Source organism: Tenrec ecaudatus, chromosome 11, assembly GCF_050624435.1.
Source record: "Tenrec ecaudatus isolate mTenEca1 chromosome 11, mTenEca1.hap1, whole genome shotgun sequence".
Classification (NCBI taxonomy): Eukaryota; Metazoa; Chordata; class Mammalia; order Afrosoricida; family Tenrecidae; genus Tenrec; species Tenrec ecaudatus.
This window is the reverse complement of record NC_134540.1, coordinates 146,189,991-146,210,090: the sequence shown is the minus strand read 5'-3', so window position 1 is coordinate 146,210,090 and position 20,100 is coordinate 146,189,991.

Sequence of the window (20,100 nt, the reverse complement as noted above, 5' to 3'; positions counted from 1 at the left end):
CTGCAGAGTTCGCTACAAGAAACTTCCTTACTTTTGGATTTTAAGCCTACTTATTGTTTCATTTTTCACTTTGTTCACATGTTTCATAATTTATGGAATTTCTCCAGATCTTGTGAACCCCTATATAATTTCATTGGAGTTTTCTAGGATTCAATTCTAGGTCTTTTTATTTTCTAGAAATATAAATATACTTTCCCCCTTATTGATCCTATATAACTGTGTTAGTCTGGGTAGACTAGAGAAACAAATTCATAGACACTCATATGTATATAAGAGGGAATTTTATATAAAGGGTAATTGTACATTAAAAAAACAACCCAGCTGAATTAATTAGTTTATTGTGCCAACCTGGTCAATAAACACACACACGTGGGGTTAATTGAAGGGCAGAGAGATAAATGGCTCAGTGAGCCTCGCCTTTCGAGTTCTTGGGTCTCTTTCTTTGTGATGGTCGGACCAGGGTGCAGCTGCCTTAGCCAGTTCTCTGCTTCATCTGGCAAGGCTTACTTCCTGCAAGACATCCCCAAGGAGAAGCCATATGGACCTACCCCAAGGCAGCCCTGGGTACATCCAATCTAATGCACCACACTATTCCAAAGGATTTAATCAATGTCTTTTAGGGTTTTCATGTAAATGGGAGTTGCTTTTGTTTTTCCAGTCACAACAGATAATGTAATTCTCCTGTGGTGTTTACATAATTTGGTGTCAATTTTGGATTTGAGAGGATTAAGAGTGAAGGGGTGGAGTCTAATCTGTCAATTCGATCATAGCCAATGAGGACTCTGTGTGGGCATGGTCTTCTTAAAAGAATTTTGGGAACTCCAGTATTTCTTCCTTGGAGGTGGGAGACACATTCTCTCTTTGTTGACTCCCTGAAAGACATTCTACTGACAAGACAGATGTCACTGCGCTGATTGAACCCCACGCACTGGGAACTAGAGATGTCACATGGAAACCCCTGCCTGTGCTGAGTTGCTTCCACTGCCACAGGATCCCCAAACTTTGTACCCACTGGCTTGTGATTGTCCTGTATTCAGCATCATTGCATGTATCTCTTGAGTCTGAAGAGGATTTTTAGGTTGGTATTGGACATATGGGCTAATATTGACTTGATGGACTTGATCTGGACTGGCCTGGGATGTTTTCTCAACATTCAATTGTTCTTGTATATAAACCTCTTTTTTATACACATATGAGTGTCCACGGATTTGTTTCTCTAGTCTACCCAGACTAACACATCTCCTAATAAAAACCATGCAAAAGTCTCCTGTGTTGTATAGGATAAGAAGTAAGATAAGTAATTTGGTTACTGTCTAAATGCTTAATCTTCTCTTTGTGCTCCATATTGGAGTTCAATTGCTCTTCTTTCTGCATTAGTTCCTTGCACCAAACTTATCATTTACTCTGAGCCTTTATCCTTGTTGTTCTGTTTGCAATGACTTGTCTTAAATCTTTTATGAATGATTTGCCAATATCTTTGCCAGGTCTCTGCTGCAAAGTCACTTGTATTTTGATCTAAGCTACACGTCCTATTTGCTTTCTAACTCATTGGGTTCCTCTTTTCCCTCTTTATTCCCTCACCGCAGAGCACTTGGCAAACTGAGTATTATAATCATTTGTTGTTCAATTTCTCCTTTATAATGCACAATATATGAGGATAGGGAATTGGGTGATTTCTTCCCCACTTCCTCAGAATAAAAAATGCCTGCAACACAGTGTATAATTAATATACATTATTAAATGAATAAATAACATCCTATAATTTATTAACTGTTTCTTTTAAATATGCTTATTTCACTGAATGTTTCTTAAATTTGTGTTAAAGCAAAAATATACCTCCTTTTGTATATTTAAAAATAATTAGTCACATTGCGAGTTATAGTTCTCCTGAAATACTAAATTAAATTAGTTTGAGCTTAAAGCATTCATATAAAAATTTACAGACATAGGAATAATGCTATTTACAGCCAACTTAAACAAATGTGGAAGAGGTAAAAATGGCTAACATCCAGTATAATGATTTGATATGTATAATAAAAGCATTTTAGCATTTTCCACACATCAAATGAATGATCATCATAACCCTATAAATTGCCCAAACTTCTACATGCAAGACTATCTGTATATCTTTTAGTTAACCTTTTAACTTCAATAATATCATATGTTAATTTTAGAATACTAAGAAATAGTGAAAGTCCCAATAAACAAAATGAAGACCAATAATAATTTCTCCTTCTACACATACCTGGAGATAAAAATTATGTGATTATAAATGCTTACCTTTAATGCAGATGTGTATATGTGAGCAGGTATAACACAATATGCATACAAATATATAATCACATACCGGGTTGTAGCCACAAGAAATTACTTCTTAAAGTTTCATATGTATGCTGAATATTTTCTGTTTCTTTGGACATATTTATATCTATATGTACACAAACAAGGGAATTCAAAAATTCATGGAAAAATTCTATTATCTTTTCATTCCATTTGCCCCAGAGCTTTCAATTTCACCCACATACTTTGAATATACCTAGGTTTATTAAAGTAAAATAATATACTTTATATCCTGTTTTGCAGATTTTTTTTAAAAACTCTTTGTAACCTAAGGCAGTAGTGTACAGGCAACTATCTTTGTAAAATTACATATGACTCCATTGTATCACTGGACTTTTTTTTAAAGCTACATATGAATTCATTCTATCACTGGAAATTTATACATTTATAGGGAATATAGTGCTGTAGCAGACATTCTTTTACATTGCTTATGATATTCTTCTGGGATAGATGTGTAAGAGATGGCTAGATTATAATCATTAAACCTATTAAAACCAGAAATGGATAAGGCGGAAGCCTGTCAAAGGAGGAGAATGGAGTCTGTTCCACTAGAATGACTGATGTAAAAGTGGTGAGACTGAGCTGTCTGAAAAGCAGACACGTGTCCTGAGTGGAAAACAAGCAGTACTTCCAGTTCCAAATCGCAAATGTTTCACTGTATGCCATTAATACATATAGCCAGGTTATCTTCAAGACCTGCTGAGTTGATCTATATCACACCCCCCTACCCAACCCCTTCCACAGCAATGTAAGCAAATAATTGTTTGAGGTCACCACTGTTACCATTAGGTATACTAACTATCTTTTAACTGTATGCTGCAAGGTAGAATTAACATCTTTCCCTTTTCTTTGTTTTACATCATTTTATTAGGAGTGCTTACAGAGATTATAACAATCATAATTCAATTAGATCAAGCATAATTGTACAATTACTACCATCATCAGTTTCAAAACGTTTTATTTCTTATTGAACTCTTCGATATCAGCTCCCTTTTATTCCCTACCTTCCCCACCCTACCCACCAGAAACCCTTATTATTATATGATATATTATTATCTCACTAATTTATTTATTTTGCTGTATCTTACAGTATTCAACGTGTCCATTCACCTACAATTCTGTTATTCGTTCCCCTTGAGTGGGGTTATACAGTCATCACTGCTCTCAGTTCTCCCCATCCCTCCAGTGTCCTCAGAGAATCATCACTCTGGTGTTTCTCTAGCTCATGTTTCATGCATTAAAAAATCTTAATTCAGATCCGGGTGGGGGAGGGGGAAGAGGGTAAGGAAGTGGTGTTAATAAACACAAGGACAAGGGAACAACATGGGACCCAAAATGGTAGTGAGGGGGGAGTGACAGGCCTGATGGGGAACGATCAAGGGTAAGGTTGCATAGAGAAGAGGTATAGCTGTAGCCCAGGTGGGGACGGAGCATGGTGGTGGGGCAGGAGGAAAGTCAAGGGAGAGGGAGGAAAGAGCTAGGAGTCAAGGGACATTTATGGAGGTCTAGACAAAGACGTGTACATGCAAACATATATACGAGGATGGGGAAATAGATCTAATTGTCTACATTTATAGGTTTAATATTAAGGTGGCGGAAGGACCTTGGGCCTCTACTCAAGCACTCCCTCAATGCATGAATACTTTTGTTTATTAAATTGGTACTCTATGATGCTCACTCTCCCGACACAACTGCTGAAGCCAAAGTGGGTGAACAAGTAAATGTGGTGAAGAAAGCTGATGGTGCCCGGCTATCAAAAGAGATAGTGTCTGGGGTCTTAAAGGCTTGAAGATAAACAAGCGGCCATCTATTTCAGAAGCAACAAAGCCCACATGGAAGAACACACCAGCCTGAGTGAGCGAGTGATCCCAAAGGGATCAGTTATCAGGCATCAAAGAAAAAAAAATCATCATATCATTGGCTGCACACCTCCATGATAGGATCGCTGAAGACAAATGGGTTCATAAGCAAATGTGGCGAAGAAAGCGGATGGTGCCCGGCTATCAAAAGAGATAGTGTCTGGGGTCTTAAAGGCTTGAAGATAAACAAGCGGCCATCTAGCTCAGAAGCAAAAAAGCCCACATGGAAGAAGCACACCAGCCAGTGCGATCACGAGGTGCCAAAGGGACCAGGTATAAGGCATCATGCAAAAAAAAAAAAAAAAAGAATATGTGTGTATATAGATATATATGTATATTTATATATATACCACATTGAATGAAGGGGGAAGTGCAGAGTGGAGACCCAAGGCCCAAGTGTCGGCCACTGGAGATCCCCTCATAGAGGGGCTTAGGAGAGGAGATGGGTCAGTCAGGGTGCAAGGTAGTACCGACGAAGAGCACAGCTTTCCCCCCAGATCCTGGATGCTTCCTCCCCACAACTACCATGATCTGATAGGTAGGATAGGGCTGGATAGGGCAGAGGTTGTACACTGGTACATATGAGGGCTGGAGGCACAGGGAATCCAGGGTGGATGATACCTTCAGGATCAAGGGTGTGAGGGGCGATGCTGGGAGAGTGGAGGGCGAATGGGTTGGAAAGGGGGAACTGATTACAGGGATCCACATGTGACCTCCTCCCTGGGAGAGGGATGACAGAGAAGAGGGGGAAGGGAGACTCCGGATAGAGGAAGATATGACAAAATAACGATGTATAAATTACAAAGGGCACATGAGGGAGGGGGGAGCGGGGAGGGAGGGAAAAAAAAAAAGAGGACCTGATGCAAAGGGCTTAAGTGTAGAGCAAATTCTTTGAGAATGATTGGGGCAGGGAATGTATGGATGTGCTTTATACAATTGATGTATGTATATGTATGGATTGTGATAAGAGTTGTATGAGTCCCTAATAAAATGTAAAAAAAGAAAAGGGAAAAGAAAGAAAGAAAAGAAAATGATTAGGGCAAAGAATGTACAGATGTGCTTTATACAAATGATGTATGTATATGTATGGACTGTGATAAGAGTTGTATGAGCCCCTAATAAAATGTTTAAAACAACAACAAAAATCTTAATTATACAAATGAACATACGCAGGTCTGAAGAGATTAATGAGGTAAAACTAAGACCATAATAGTAAGGGGAGGAAATGCTAAAGGCGAAGATAGTTATGTGTTTCATCAGTGCTATACTGTACCCTGAGTTTATCATCCCTTCCATGTGGCCCATCTGGGAGGGGTTGTTCAGTTGTCTTACTGGTGGGTTGTGGGTCTCCTCTTTGTTTATGCTCCTTCACCTCAATGTGATTGCTTGTTTTTGAATTTATGATACCTATCCCCATCTATGTATTATGATCACACAGGCTAGTGTGCTTCCTCCATGTGGGCTTTGTTGCTTCCCTGCTACATGGCTGCGTTTTTAACTTCAAGCCTATAAGAGCCCAGATGCCATATATTTTAATCACCCGGCATGATCAGCTTTCTTCATCACATTTGCTTATGCACCCATTTTATCTTCAATGAACATGTTGGGAATGTGAGTATCATACATTGCCACTTTATTAGAACCAACCATTCTTGTATTGAGGTAAGATTTAAGTAGAGTTCCAAAGTCCATCTGCTTCCTTATTGTATTTACATATATATACATATATATATACAAATACATCTGTCTTTATAAATTTATATATTTACACACATAAACATCTATATTTATGCATATATATATATAAGCAGCATATTTAAGAGTTATTTCTGTGGTGGTTCAAAGTCTGCATGTTCTATGTACGTTGTTAGGTTCAGGTCCTGTTCAGACATTGTTTTTTGATTCTCTGGCTTTCTTGTAGTGGCCCTGATGTGGGTTATTGTTTGCATGGTGCTTTGATGGATCTCACTACAATTTTCCTGGGAGTCCAGGTGCTCCATGTTTTCTTTCTCAGAGGCTAGTAAGAATGATTCTAAGGACTACCTGGAGTCAGTTGCACTGCAGATCCAAGCTGTGTCTCTATCTCGCTAGGGTTGACTCTCTCCCTAGGCAGCCTGAGCTATCTATTTGGAGGGTGATGTGGGTGGCTATCTCAGCCTGGGGAGCTGGGGTTATTACAAGCAGCACAGGTTGGTGCTGGGCAGGCCAATATCACCCAGCATGGGCCAGCACTCAAAGGGTGCAGTGGGGGGTGCTGCTACCTAGCGGACCTGGACACACTCTGGTCCCTATCTCTGATCATTAGCAGCAGAGGCAGGTTTGTCACAAGCAGTGAGAGTGGCACTAGGCAGGCTAATCACACACCAGTTAATTGGCTTTCAAGGGCCAAAGCAAGAGAGGGAGTGACTCAAGGGACCTGGGTGCAGAGGATTATGGGGGATACATATTTAGTTGGTAGCTTGGTGGAGAATGGGTATTGTTGAGGTAGAGGAAGAAAGTTCTAGAGCAATGGTTCTCAACCTTCCTAATGCCATGACCCTTTAACACAGTTCCTCATGTTGTGGTGACCTCTCCAACCATAAAATTATTTTCGTTGCTACTTCATAACAGCAATTTGCTACTGTTATGAACCAGGCAACCCCTGTGAAAGGGTCGTTTGACCCCCAAAGGGGTCATGGCCTACAGGTTCAGAACCGCTGTTCTAGAGGTTTGGATGGTTGTGGTGTGCTATGGGTATGTTAAATCTACCACAGCCCCTTATCAGCCCTTAGTGGAAGGGAGAATGCACACCTTTAATTATTTGTGTTTGTAGCAGAAGGCCCCTTTATTGCTACACAGCTCTGAGTTCTCTCCTTATATACAGTCCCAAGGTTGATATAGGTTATCATTGTGGGTGCCTTTCTGAAGAGAGGCTTCTTATCAGCAGGTGGTCTGGCTAGGGTCAGTGATACCCTATGTTCACTTTTTACCTTGCCAAGGGTGGGAAAGTTTGCAGAGTAATTCTGACAATGTTTCCCAATTTCTGTGGTGGGGAAAGGAGCCCTGTGATTTCTTTCTCAGAAGCTATTGTGAATAGGTCTAACAGCTATCTGGAGCCAGGTATGCCATGAGTTCAATTTCTCTCTCTCTGGGGGCTGGCTCTCTCCCTAGAAAGCTGCAACTTTACTTGCTGAGTTAAAGGAGATTGTGTGTTGCTTATGTGAAGGGAACAGACTCCAGAGGTTATTGTGGTTGGGGTCAAGAAGTATAGTGACTCCACCAGGGTCCCTTGTGGACCTTGCATATTATATAGGGACCGTGTTTGCTGACATGATGTTTTACTGCCTTTGGTCTTGTAGGGTGCCAGAGAGAGGGTGAGATTCAGGTTAAGGGGGTGCTTTGATGTCTGGTCTGGCTGCAAGAGCTGTAATCTTGTGGTTGAGTTCATTATCTTGAGAAAATCTACCTCTGGTGTCAGAGGGGATGGTAATGGTTGAGGTGGTCAAGAGGTGGGGGTGGAGGGATGGGTTCTATTCCTGTTGCCTACCTAAGTAGCCTAGTGGTGAGGAGTCCAGCAATGAATTGCTCAGTATTCCGGTGTATTATGTGAGAAGCTTGTTTGGCTGACTTACTATTGTGCAGTCTTTGAATGGTTTTTCAAAGCACCTTTGTCAAGCCCAACTTGGTCAAATCTGTTTATGGCTGAGGCCATGACTGTAAGCTCCTGATGATTTTTCCTGCTTTGTCTTAAAACATTTTTAAATGAAAAGGTGTGTGGTGGCTTAGATTCAAAGTTATGATAAATAACACTGCCCAGGAATCACCTGCATTTTTAAAAAAAGGTGTTTTTTGTTAGTTTCAGGGGCTTGCAGGGTGTCATTGTATTGTGGCCCTGCCACACTGTCACTTAGGAAAAGGGATTAGATTTGCCAAGTGGGTTTATTGTTCACTGGGTCTGAGATCTCCCCACTGCCCTCCTGGGTCCCTCATGGCTTCCTTGTGCACAGCTCCATAGACTGTGCTCCAGGGATCTGTGATGTGCAGAAGGTAACTAGACCAGGGGCTCTCTGGTTGCGGTAAATTAGTGTGCATTTTCTTTTGTTGCCCATACCGACAAGCCACTCTCAGATGTGGGGAGAAGGGGGGAAAAGGGTGGCTGATGTGGTTCCTCTATTCTTCGGTTGGGAGGGGAGGTAGAAACCCCACAAATTGCAGGAGTGGAGAGGGGAGCAGAGGGGAGTGCCGGAATAACCTCTTATGGCTAGTTTTCAGAGTCTCTCTGAAGTCTAGAATTATGACCACCCTTAGACAACAGTCTGGGCAAATTACAGCATGTTGGTGGGTCTCAGCTCTCAGGTGCAGAAAGGGGAGCAGATGGCATCCCATTGAAACTGGCAAGGGATGTGGGAAGCTCACGGGTGAACTTATTACATCATGGTGAACTTATTACATCACAGGGATCTCATGAATTGCTCTGTGGGTAAAAATTGTAAAGGAAGTTGTGAACCACAAACCCTATGACACTGGGATTTTATTTCTAGCACCCAATCTCCCAATATTGGTCTCCTTACATCATAATTTTCCAATCTAACAATGGAAGAATGGGCAGGTAATTCTACCTCAAGATGCCATCTAGAGACTCCTGCAATCTCTTTTTAAATTTGAATTTATTTGTTTCTCAGCATAACTCTACTTTTATGTATATTGACAATTTATATGTCTTCTTCCGAGCACAAAAATCATTTCAAAATTTCTTATTTCTCCACACAAAGAAGTGATCATGCTTATCATAATAGGATAGAAACAGAAAGAGAAAATGGTTTGAAGCAAATAAACTAGGTGCACTCATTTCCCTCATCAAATTTTATTCATGACAATAATTCAATATATTTATAATTAAACTCAAAATAATCTAAATGTCTTCTAAAGGGTTTCGTTATTTTATATTTCTATTTTTTAGCAATCATCAAAAATTGTCTCATTGACTTTGGGTCATGATTCCAATTCATTATCATGTAGTGGGACATCCTTACTTTCACAACAGGTAGTGTTAACTGAAATGTTACACTGAATATTTAAATAAAACCAACTGGACTTTTCAAAATAAGCATAACGAAACACAACTGAATGTACTGAATTTAGTTATTTTTGAGTCATCAATTTTATTTCTAATTTTCCATGACATCAAATTCTTTGAGTAGTTAGCAATGACAAGCACATATTCCTAAAAATAATAGAATTATATTGCACAATATTTTCGTAGTCCATTCCTTCCTACTTTAGAGACCTTATCTCTTTAGTATATAATGCCTTTAAAGAATTACATTTATGTTTTTCCACAGAACGCTTACCAGGTCCATGTTTGTTATCTTCTTATTATTTTGTCTATTTTGCTTACCTTACCAATGAGTCAAGAGTATAAAATTATCTCCTGTGTGCAAGAGGTTGCACTTATACAGCCTGCTTGTCCTTAATTATTCTTGTTATTATTTTTCCTTGTCCTTTATGTCAGTGTTTTCAGCTCTTAGCTGGATTTGTCTATGGATTTGTCTCTAGACTGACCATTGAGTGTAAATGACAGAATAACAAGAGAAAATAAAAGTAGGTGGGAGTCCTTGTCCCTTAAATTAAATGTGCATTTCTGGTTATTTTTATGATGATATAACATATCAATATTAATTTGCAGAACCAGCCAGAAATGACCTCATTGACTTATGGCCAAGGAAGGATGTGACCAGAATTCAGTCTTGGAAGCACTGCAGAAATTTGCTCTGTGTTTTGGCAGACTGACGGTCATCTGAGAAAAAAAAAAAGTAGAATGGCAGATTTGGGTATATTTTCTTTAATCTACACTGTGGATCAAGGATATCAGAGCCTATTTGCACTCTTTTAAAATTTTAAATTGACATTAGCAGTTTCCTCATAGCATTTTGGGCAACAATTAGCATTTAGTATGTCTTTGTTTTCATGATTTTATCTTCCTTTATTTTCTTTCCTTTCTTCATTTCATTCACACCACTTTTCCTGTGGTAAGAAAATTCACATTACTTACCTTTATTCCAATATAATAATCATTTCAAACGGTCGTCTTTAGTATTTTAAGCAAATGCATCAATTTTCTATGAAATAGAATAAAATGTTTGCTAATTTGTATTTATATGCATATCTCTATCAATTGGAAATTAATTTAACTAAGAAAACTATAACGAATAGTCTTATTTAAAATTACTAAAAAATCACTGTTGCTAATAGTAAACTAGGAAATTATTGACTGCCATGACAACATTTTAAAGGACTTATTTAGAGATGATTGGAATTAGAAAGCCTAATGCTGCCAAGGGATTCTTCAACTGTGTGGATCAGAACAAACTATGGGCAGACTTGAGAAAAATGGGAAGTGCAGAATACTTCATTGTGCTCATGCCCAAAGAGGAAACTTCCTATTCCTCTGAAGAGGTACAGTGGCACAGGGGCAGTTCTACCCTACGGCATCATTTAGAATCAGAACTGACCTGATGGCAGTGAGTTTGGGTTTTTTGAGTTCATCAATCATTGTGACTTAGAGGAACTGGGGACACCCCTCTGCCTCTTTCAGTTCTTCATGGTTGGGTAATGTGGTAGTTACATGATTTCATGTCAACTTGAGGATATATCAAAGTGTAGGGTGTAGATCAGGTTGTCAAGCAGGTCACAGCCTGATAGTGACTCCTTATGGGTGGGGCCGTCTCATAAGGAGGGGAACTTCCCCCCTTCCTGTCTGCCTCCGCCTTCCTGCCAGCAGATCTTGGTTCCTGCCAGAGCCCCGGAGACGTATCCACTGCCAGCGAAACCATAAGACTTTGCACCACCAATCTGTGATATTCGTGCATTCTGTAACATTGCTTGTGACCGTGAGTCTGAAGAGGGACTGATGGACTGGTACTGAACTTATGCACTTGAGTTGGACTGGGCTGGCACGTTATCTTGATGTACAATTACTCCTTGATATAAGCCTCTTTTAAACACATATATGAGCGTCACTGGATTTGTTTCTCTAGTCAACAAAGTCTAATGCCGACAGGAAAACAAACAAACTATTCTCCCAAAGTGGATTCTTTGCAGGATAAACAGCAGATTTAATCACAACCAGTTTAACAAGTGACCTGTGCCTTTAAAGCAACTGCCAAACGCTGGAATAATGTTTCAGGAGTCATACTCATGGCGGTTTTTATAAATAAAATACCAAAAGGGTGCCGTGGAAAAGTGGAAGTCTTGCAATGTTGTGCTTCAGAGGTCTGCTATCGTTATAAATTCATTTAACTAGTCTGATCCGCCATGTCTTCATTTGTGAAATGAGCATACATTCTCTGGCTTTGTCTTAAAGATGAGAAACTGAACAATCTGCTGGCAAACTGCTTCCAGTGTCAGGAACACAGTGAACACTCACATGGCAGTAACTAGAGTTCTTATTTGCTATTGCTGCAGAATTTTGCAGTGGAAGCAGTTTTTACAGACTTTTTATAACACAATTTGCTCCAATGCTGAGATGGTAAAAGTTCGTTTTCTCTATCTAGTAGGATAAAATAAATACATTGCAAATATACGCTTCTCCTGATTCTTTTATTTTTATCTTCCTCTTCTCTGGGTCTCTATTTTCTGTTTCCTTTTCTGTCTATCCTTTTACTGAATTTTGCTCCTTCCAGCCTTTCCACCGATATTTCTTCTCTGTCTACCCATATTAATTCCTTGCTCACTTAGGGACTTCAGTAGCTACTCAAACTTGTGGCCTTAAGTTCCTCAGAGAATGAGGCTCATTAGCCTATGACAGCCAAATGTGATTGGGATCTCATTAAAATGAAGATTTTGCCTTGATGACTTCAAGAACTGATCTCATTGACAGCAGCATGCAATTTCAGATCACAAATTTGTGATCCATGGTCAGATCACAAATAACTGTTTCAATTCTAACGATAATTTATTTTGAAATGTGAGAGAACTGTCCTTAATTATATGGAAAATGGTTGTATACTTAAACATGACTGCTTGTGCCTACAAATCCCACTGACAATATGATGAAGGCAGAGTTTAGAACAAGTAGTTTAAAAAGGCAAAGGATATCTTCATTTTGTGGGCTGTAGCTCTGTGAAAGAGGATGAATTCAAGAGCCAAATTTGTTATAATTGCATGTGTGGAAGAATGACAGATTCAATCTTATTATGCCATTTACATTTGGAGGGAATTGACAGCCTCTGAAACACCTTCCTTTTCAAGAACTAGGATATATTTTGGAAATACCAACTCATTCAAATATAATTAGGAAAGTAATCCACCACTCTTTGTAATCATTCATTTTAAACTCAATATACTTGCATGTGTTTTAATATCTGCACCATGGTTGCAGGTACTCCTGTAAGCAGTTCAACATAGTTTTCAGAAATATGAATGGTAGACCAATGCAATATATGAACATGAACTCAATTTAATGAATATCCACTTGAGATATTATAGTCAGAGAGCTGCAGGACTAAAGCGTCATAAAAGCTTTTCTTCCATCGTTGAACTTCACCACAATCTCACTTTGTCAACAAATATGAGTCACTAACAATTTCAAAATGCATCTAACTCCTCTTGATTAGGAACATCACTTCACAGATTTTAGTTTCTCTCTGTGTGTATTCACGACTGTTATTATTTTCTATATGGAAACCTTACTTACTAGTAGACGTTTGCATTATTCTCTTAGTAGAGTAACTTTCTAAGTACTTTTTTTTAATAGTGGTGGTTTGTATAAAAACACTCCACATTACGTAATCGAAAGTGTCTGACAGTGATTTATGTATTTGTAACACTTTAAGCGTTTGCCATTAGCAAGTGTCATCCATGTCAAAGCATTAACAAGGTAATTACTTTGTGGGAAGAGATGTTACCCAAGTTACTCTTCAGAAGCATGTTACTTCTAGTAGAACTGAAATTGCATGCTGCTGCCAATGAGATCAGTTCTTGCAGTCATCAAGGCAAAATCTTCATTTTAATGAGATCCCAATCACATTTGGCTGTCATAGGCTTTTAAGCATCTTGTAGCTCTGTTACTTGGTTTCATTAATTAGTATGTATATTTTGAAGAGCCTGAAATAGATACCATATTAAGCAGAAGATTTTGAGATGTGATCTTGACATCTTTAGCTTTTATACTATATATTGGTTAGAGTGACTTAAATATTAGTGGACTAGCCTTTCCCCTTCAAATTAGATGTAAAATACAGGTTACAAATATTCATTAACTTTATATAATAATTCTTATTATTATTTACTTTTAATTTAATGAATTACAATAAAATTATTGTCTTAGAGATCATATATATATGGAATATAGATTCCACTATATAGGTTATAGATATGATGAAACATATCTGAAGAGCATTGGCGAGCTCTGGTATAGGCTTTAATGAATTTTATCAATTTGAGTTGTACATCATTATTAAGGACCAGCTTTATAATCTTTATGGGTAGTCATTTGCTAATTCTATTAGAAGAGCTAATAGGCCTTTAGTAGGAAATTATAGCCCGATAATTTATTTTTATTAGACTTTGCAGGAGAAACGCTTCAGAAAATAAAACTAGCTCACCTTCAAAAACTCATGGTTTAAAAGTCTGACTCAGAGTCTTTGTGCTACAATGACGTATTTCACTGTTAGATTTAGCTGCTCTTAAAGCATATAAGTAACAAATATATGGCAGAGACATATCTCTCTAGATCAGCGGTTCTCTACCTGTGGGTTGTGACCCCTTTGGGGCTCGAACGACCCTTTCACAGCAGTTTACCGATTCATAACAGTAGCAAAATTATTACAATTATGAAGTAGCAATGAAAATAATTTTATGGTGGGGGGTCACCACAACATGAGGAACTGTATTAAATGGTCACGGCATTGGGGAGGTTGAGACGAAATGCTCTAGGTCATTTCTCAATGTTATGTTTCAACAGTTAGTAAATGCAATATGGCTTTGCACATTTTTGTAAGCACTGAAGCGACTAAAATGGCTTCTCTAGAGTTCCATCTGAGTCATATAACATGTTTCAAATATTATAATCATCTTGTCTTTAGTTAACCTAAATTTTAGTGTTTCTATGATATGCTTCCAATTGGCTGTCAAATATTAGCTTTGCATTTTTATTGCAACAGTTATAAATAGTATTTTATATTTCAATAGCTATAAATAGCATTCTTAATAAATTACAGGTTACAGATAGTTCTATATTAGTATCTTTTATCAAGGTTACATGGTTAATAAAGATATGGATAATGATGATTTTTAAGAGATATTATTTGATGGCAGTAATATTTTCCATAAAATATTTTTCTTCACCTTCATAACATGCAATATGGCTATAAAATGCACATTATAAAAATAGTAAAGGTTTTTTGTGTACTGGGTACTACATGCTCTTTGTATTTGTCTGGGTGCTTTAGAGAAACAAATGCACAAAAACTCATGTATAAGAGAGTTGTATGTAAAGGTTAAGTGCACATCAAGAAAACATTCCAACCCAGTGCTGCCCAAACCCACAAGTCCAACATTAACCCATTAACCCATATGTCCAACACCAATCCACAAAGTCCCCCTCCATCTCACAAAACAGACACAACGATGCCGACTGCAGGAGGAAAGACGAATCAGTGAATGTGTAAGCATTTCAGTGCTGGCAGGGGTTTCCACACAGGTGCTCTAGCAACCAGGGCTGCACTGGGGTAGATCCATGTGGCTTCCCCTTGGGGATGTCTTGCAGGAAGTCAGCCTTGCCAGCTGACCAGGGAACTGGCTAAAGCAGCTGCAACCTGGTCCGACCATTACAAAGCAAGTGACCCGAGAACTAGAAAGGTGAGGGTCACCGAGCCATTTAGCACTCTGCCCTTCAATTAGCCCCACATGTGTTCAGCCAGGTTGGCACAATAAACTAACTCACTCCCTCTCTTGGGGATCATTTTGACTTTATATACTAGAATTATATGTTTACAATCAGTTACTATGAGGCAAAATATTCATCATACCAGTCTATAAAAAGTGAAAGTAGCTCTCAATATAGAGCATGTTTGTATTCTTTTAAGCAGTAAAAAAATTTCTTTTTTACCTTGATAAAGTAGTGGAAATGTCATAAAATTACTTATGTAGGTTAAATAGCAGTTCTAGATGGCTTATAGGAAGGAAGAGTAGAATACTTCTAGGGAGGATGTCATACACTATTATTTTAGTGCTAGCTCGTTGACTATGGAATCTACCGCCTAATAGAAGAAGACCTACTTGAAAGATGAAAGAAAGAAAGAAAGAAAGAAGCCAAACTTGACCATGGATGACCATGGATGAAGCCAAACTTGACCATGGATGACCATGGATGAAGCCAAACTTGACCATGGATGAAGGAGGAAGAGCTTTTGCTTAGGTGGCATTGAGTTTATGTCAATGATGGAGGAATTATTTCAAAAAGGATATCAATAATGGTTTACAACGCGAAGAGTACAACCAATGACGCTAAATTACACATGTAGAAGTTGTTAAATTGAGAATGTTTTGATGTTTCTATTTTTTCCACAATTAAAAAAATCACAAGGAGTACAAGGAAGAAGAAAATATTCTGATATTGACCGTAGTAATGGTGTTACAACTCTTCTTGATATGATTTAACGAATGAATTGTATGATATGTGGATGAAGGGCCAGTAAAACTTTTTTAAAAGTTTAGAAAAAGAAATGAAAAATAAATAGAACACTTACAAGGCCCTCCCCACAAGAGAAGATCTTTAAAAAATTATTAATTGGGAGTTAATATGTATATCATATCATTCCATAGTTCAATCACATCAAGCCGAATTGTACAATTATACAATTTCTTTCACAGTTTCCAATCATTCCTTTTCTTCTTGGCATCATCGCCCTTTTACTCTGACCTCCCCACCCCCGCCAAAAAAAAAACCCCAAACCTCTTATTCTACTTGCTTTTCTGTAGGTTCATTAATCCTGTTTCATTTACTGAAAAACAGAGAAACCTGTAACACAACTTCAAGAGGGTGGCCCCCAATGACAGAAGCCCCCTAAGACATCCTAATACAAACAAACAGAAACAAAAGAAAACAGAATGTTTGTCACAGATTTGATGAAATAGCACACATCTTAATGAAGCTTATAGGACACTGATGTAGCAAGCCCACGTTTGTCTGCCTACCAACAGTTCAACTACCTTGGTACAGTTGTCTTCTACTTCCTCAGACACCATGGATTGTTTGACTTCAGTGCTCAGGTTAGAAGTGTGTCTGAGGTAGAAGATGATCTTAAGAAACTTGGATGCAACAGGGAAAGTTAACAGTTGTAAGTGAGGATGGAAAGGTTGGAAAGTGGAGATATTAATTAGAAAGATGACGTAAGTGTGGGAAGAAAATCAGGGATAAATAAGGGCTAAATATACCGATGGGGCAGTGGAGGAGAAATGCTCAGAACAAATCCAAGGAAAGGGAAAGGCATATGATACTAACATCCAAGGTCCATATTTAAATAAGATTTGTTCTTCTATATAATCTTCCCTTAAATAAACATACGAGACTTGGTGCATATGTTGCCTTTGTGGTATACAAACATTTGACATGCATCATCATTTGTGTAACCACACACAGCTTTATATATACCTTGACTAGTTGCTGTGACCCATACTTTATATACTTTGAGACTGAAACTAAAACAACAACCACAAACTAGCTAAATATTTTTAAGTCTTTAGAAGTGGGGCACAAAGCGTTCATTCCTTGACAACTAACCTGTTGGTTGTGGCTTGAATCTACCCGGAGGCGTGGGCATTTGCTTCCAAAATACAGCCTTGAAAACCCCACGGCACAATTCTACTGCACACACATGGAGTCACCATGAGTCCTAAGTGGCGATCACAGCTAACAATAGCTATTCCATTAGAGGTGTTGAATTCAGAGGCACCTTAATAACTTTATAAATTACCAAGGGTTCATGGGGGTTGGGGGAGCAGAGAGGGAGGGGAAAATGAGGAACTGATACCAAGGGCTCAAGTAGAAAGCAAATGTTTTGAGAATGATGATGGCAACAGATGTAAAAATGTGCTTGACACAATGGATATATGTTTGGATTGTGATAAGAGTTGTATGAGCCCCTAAAAAATTATTTTAAAAAAAGATGAAAGCATTTCATAAATTAAATTGAGGAACAAGGACCAAGAATAATATGCGCCTTATACTTTCTGTCTGTTGGTTTAGGTATCCCATTATTGTGATATATTTTGTAAAGTGGAATTTCCTCTACCTATAAAGAATCAAAGCATTTTTTCCTATAGTGAAAAAAAAACTATCTAGATTAGCTCCATCTATTTATTTATTGAATAGACTCTTAATTGAAATTCCATCACAAAGAATGCTGTAGGAAGCATTTTAAGTAACACATTTTAAAATGATGACATAAAATTAGATGAGTAAAGTCCATGTTTTCTTCTTTGCTTCAAATATGTCGTTGGACAAATACTTTGCCTTTCATGCGATTTCAGCGGGAATGGTATTGCCTTGACTGTGGTTGCCAATTACATACACTTGTTTTAGAAGCTGAAAGATTCCCTCGTCCATGGATTGTATTTGGCCTGAGAAAAGGTGGTATGCGCTGCAGTGTTAATGCTTTGGGGAAGAATCAATACTTTGAATACATATTACAGCATTTAAAATGTAAGTGGCTCTTGGGAGGAAGACGCTTTCATAAACCTTTTTATTGTCCACTGCTACTCGTGTCTTTGAGCCTGGAGTACTAAACAAAATGTTCTATTACTGGAGGGAAATTGAAATAAGAATCAAGAGAAAAGGCATGAATATCCACAGCCCCCAGAGGTTATTTAAGCAGGTTTAATGGAACTTGTGGTATCTGTCTAACAAAAAACTATATTCGAAATATTAGATAAGTGAACAAAGCCACTCTGACTCTCAAACATGTGCACCCATATGCCTGCAAGCATTTCCTCTTAATGTAAATGAAACATTAGACACACACAATTGAAAATAAGGTAGGAAAGAAAAGTGTCTGCATATCTTGAATCCTGGGACTGACATGAATACTGGAAAGAGGGGCAACCTGTCTTCCTTGAAGGAATTAAATATGCTCCTAAGGTGTTGTTTTTTCCCCTGGATTCCAGGTGTTAGTAACACAAACACTGCATTTTCTCAGACATGTTTCGTTTGTCATTATTCTCAAGTGAGAATTGGAGAAGTTGAGAGATTATGAAGTGAGAGAGAGAGAGGACATTTACTAAATAAAAGGAACCGCAATGAAAAACAAGGGGAGGATGAGCAGAGGGAATTGAGTCGATATTGACTGAGTTTGTGGAGACGCATGTCGATATGGGGGAGCCCAAGTAGAATGGTGGTTAAGGGCCTGACTCCTACACTACTAGTCACTGGCTCAAACACACCAGCCACTTTGCAGAACAAAGACACAGCAGTCCGTGTCCATAAAGATTTATAGTTCGAAAAACTCTATGAGGGTAATTATACTCTGTCTTATAGAGTTGTTATGAATCAGGGCCAATTCAAGGGCAATGTTATTGTTGTTAGGTGCCATTGAGTTTCAGCCCATAGCAACCCGATGGACAATAGGATGAAACACTGCTGGTCTTGTGCCGGATGGTACAATTATCTTTATGTTTGAGTTCTTTGTGGCCACCGTCATATTAAGCACCTTCTCTTTTCCAAGCAAGATAGCCTTCTGCTTCACCAAGCAAGATAGCCTTCTCCAGAGACTGGCCTCTCCTGATAACATATTCAAAGTACACGAGCTAAAGTCGGCCATCCTTACCTCGAAGGAGCATTCTGGCTGTACGTTTTCTTTTGGCCGTCCATGGTACTTTCTATAGTCTTCTCCAGCACCACAATTCAAACACAGCAATCCCTGTTCCATCTGTCAGATGCAACTTAGTCACCAAAGCAACCTCCCTGCTTTTCAACACGTTAAAGACAGTTTGTGCAGCATATGTGCCCATGGCAATGTGCTTTGGATCTCTTCACTACTATGACCAGGATCACAGACTGTGGATCCAAGCAAGTCAAAATCCTTGACAATTTCAAATTTTTCTTCATTTGACCTCCAGTTAACTCTTGGTTCATTTAGGAGACTTTGGTCTTTTTGACAATGGGTTGTCATCCAAACTGAAGGATGCAATCCTTAATTTTCGTTTTTTCCCCCAATCATTTTATTAGGGGCTCCTAGAACTCTTATCACAATCTATATATACATGCATGCATCAAGCATGTTTGTACATTTGTTGCCATCATCATTCTCAAAACATTTGCTTTCTACTTGAGCCCTTGGTATCAGCTCATTAAAAAAACATTTTATTAGGGGCTCATACAACTCCTATCAAAATCCATAACACATCAATTGTGTCAAGCACATTTGTACATTTGTTGCCCTTAATTTTCATCAACGAGTGCGTCCAATCCTCCTCACTTTCAGCTAGCAAAATGTGTTATCTGCATATCACCTCTTGTGGATAAGCCTTTCTCTGATCCTGAGGCCATATTCTTCTTCATAAAACTCAGCTTCTTTGATTGTTTCCTCAGCATATAGATTGAATAAGAATGGCGAGAAGATACAACCTGGATGGACATCTTTCCTGATTTACAATCATGTAGTGTGCCCTCGTGGTGCTCACACCACTACCTCTTGATCCCCGCACACGTTCAGTATCCGCACAATTAGTTGTTCTGAGATTCCCATTTTTGTCATGGTTATCCATTTTGTTATAGTCCTATCAGTGAAAGTCCTTGGTATGATCAATAAAACACAATTAAACATCTTTCCGGTAGTCTCGGCATTCAGCCAAGATCAATCTGACATCAGGAACGACGTGCCTTGTTCCACGGCCTCTTCTGGGGCTGGCCTGAACCTCAGGC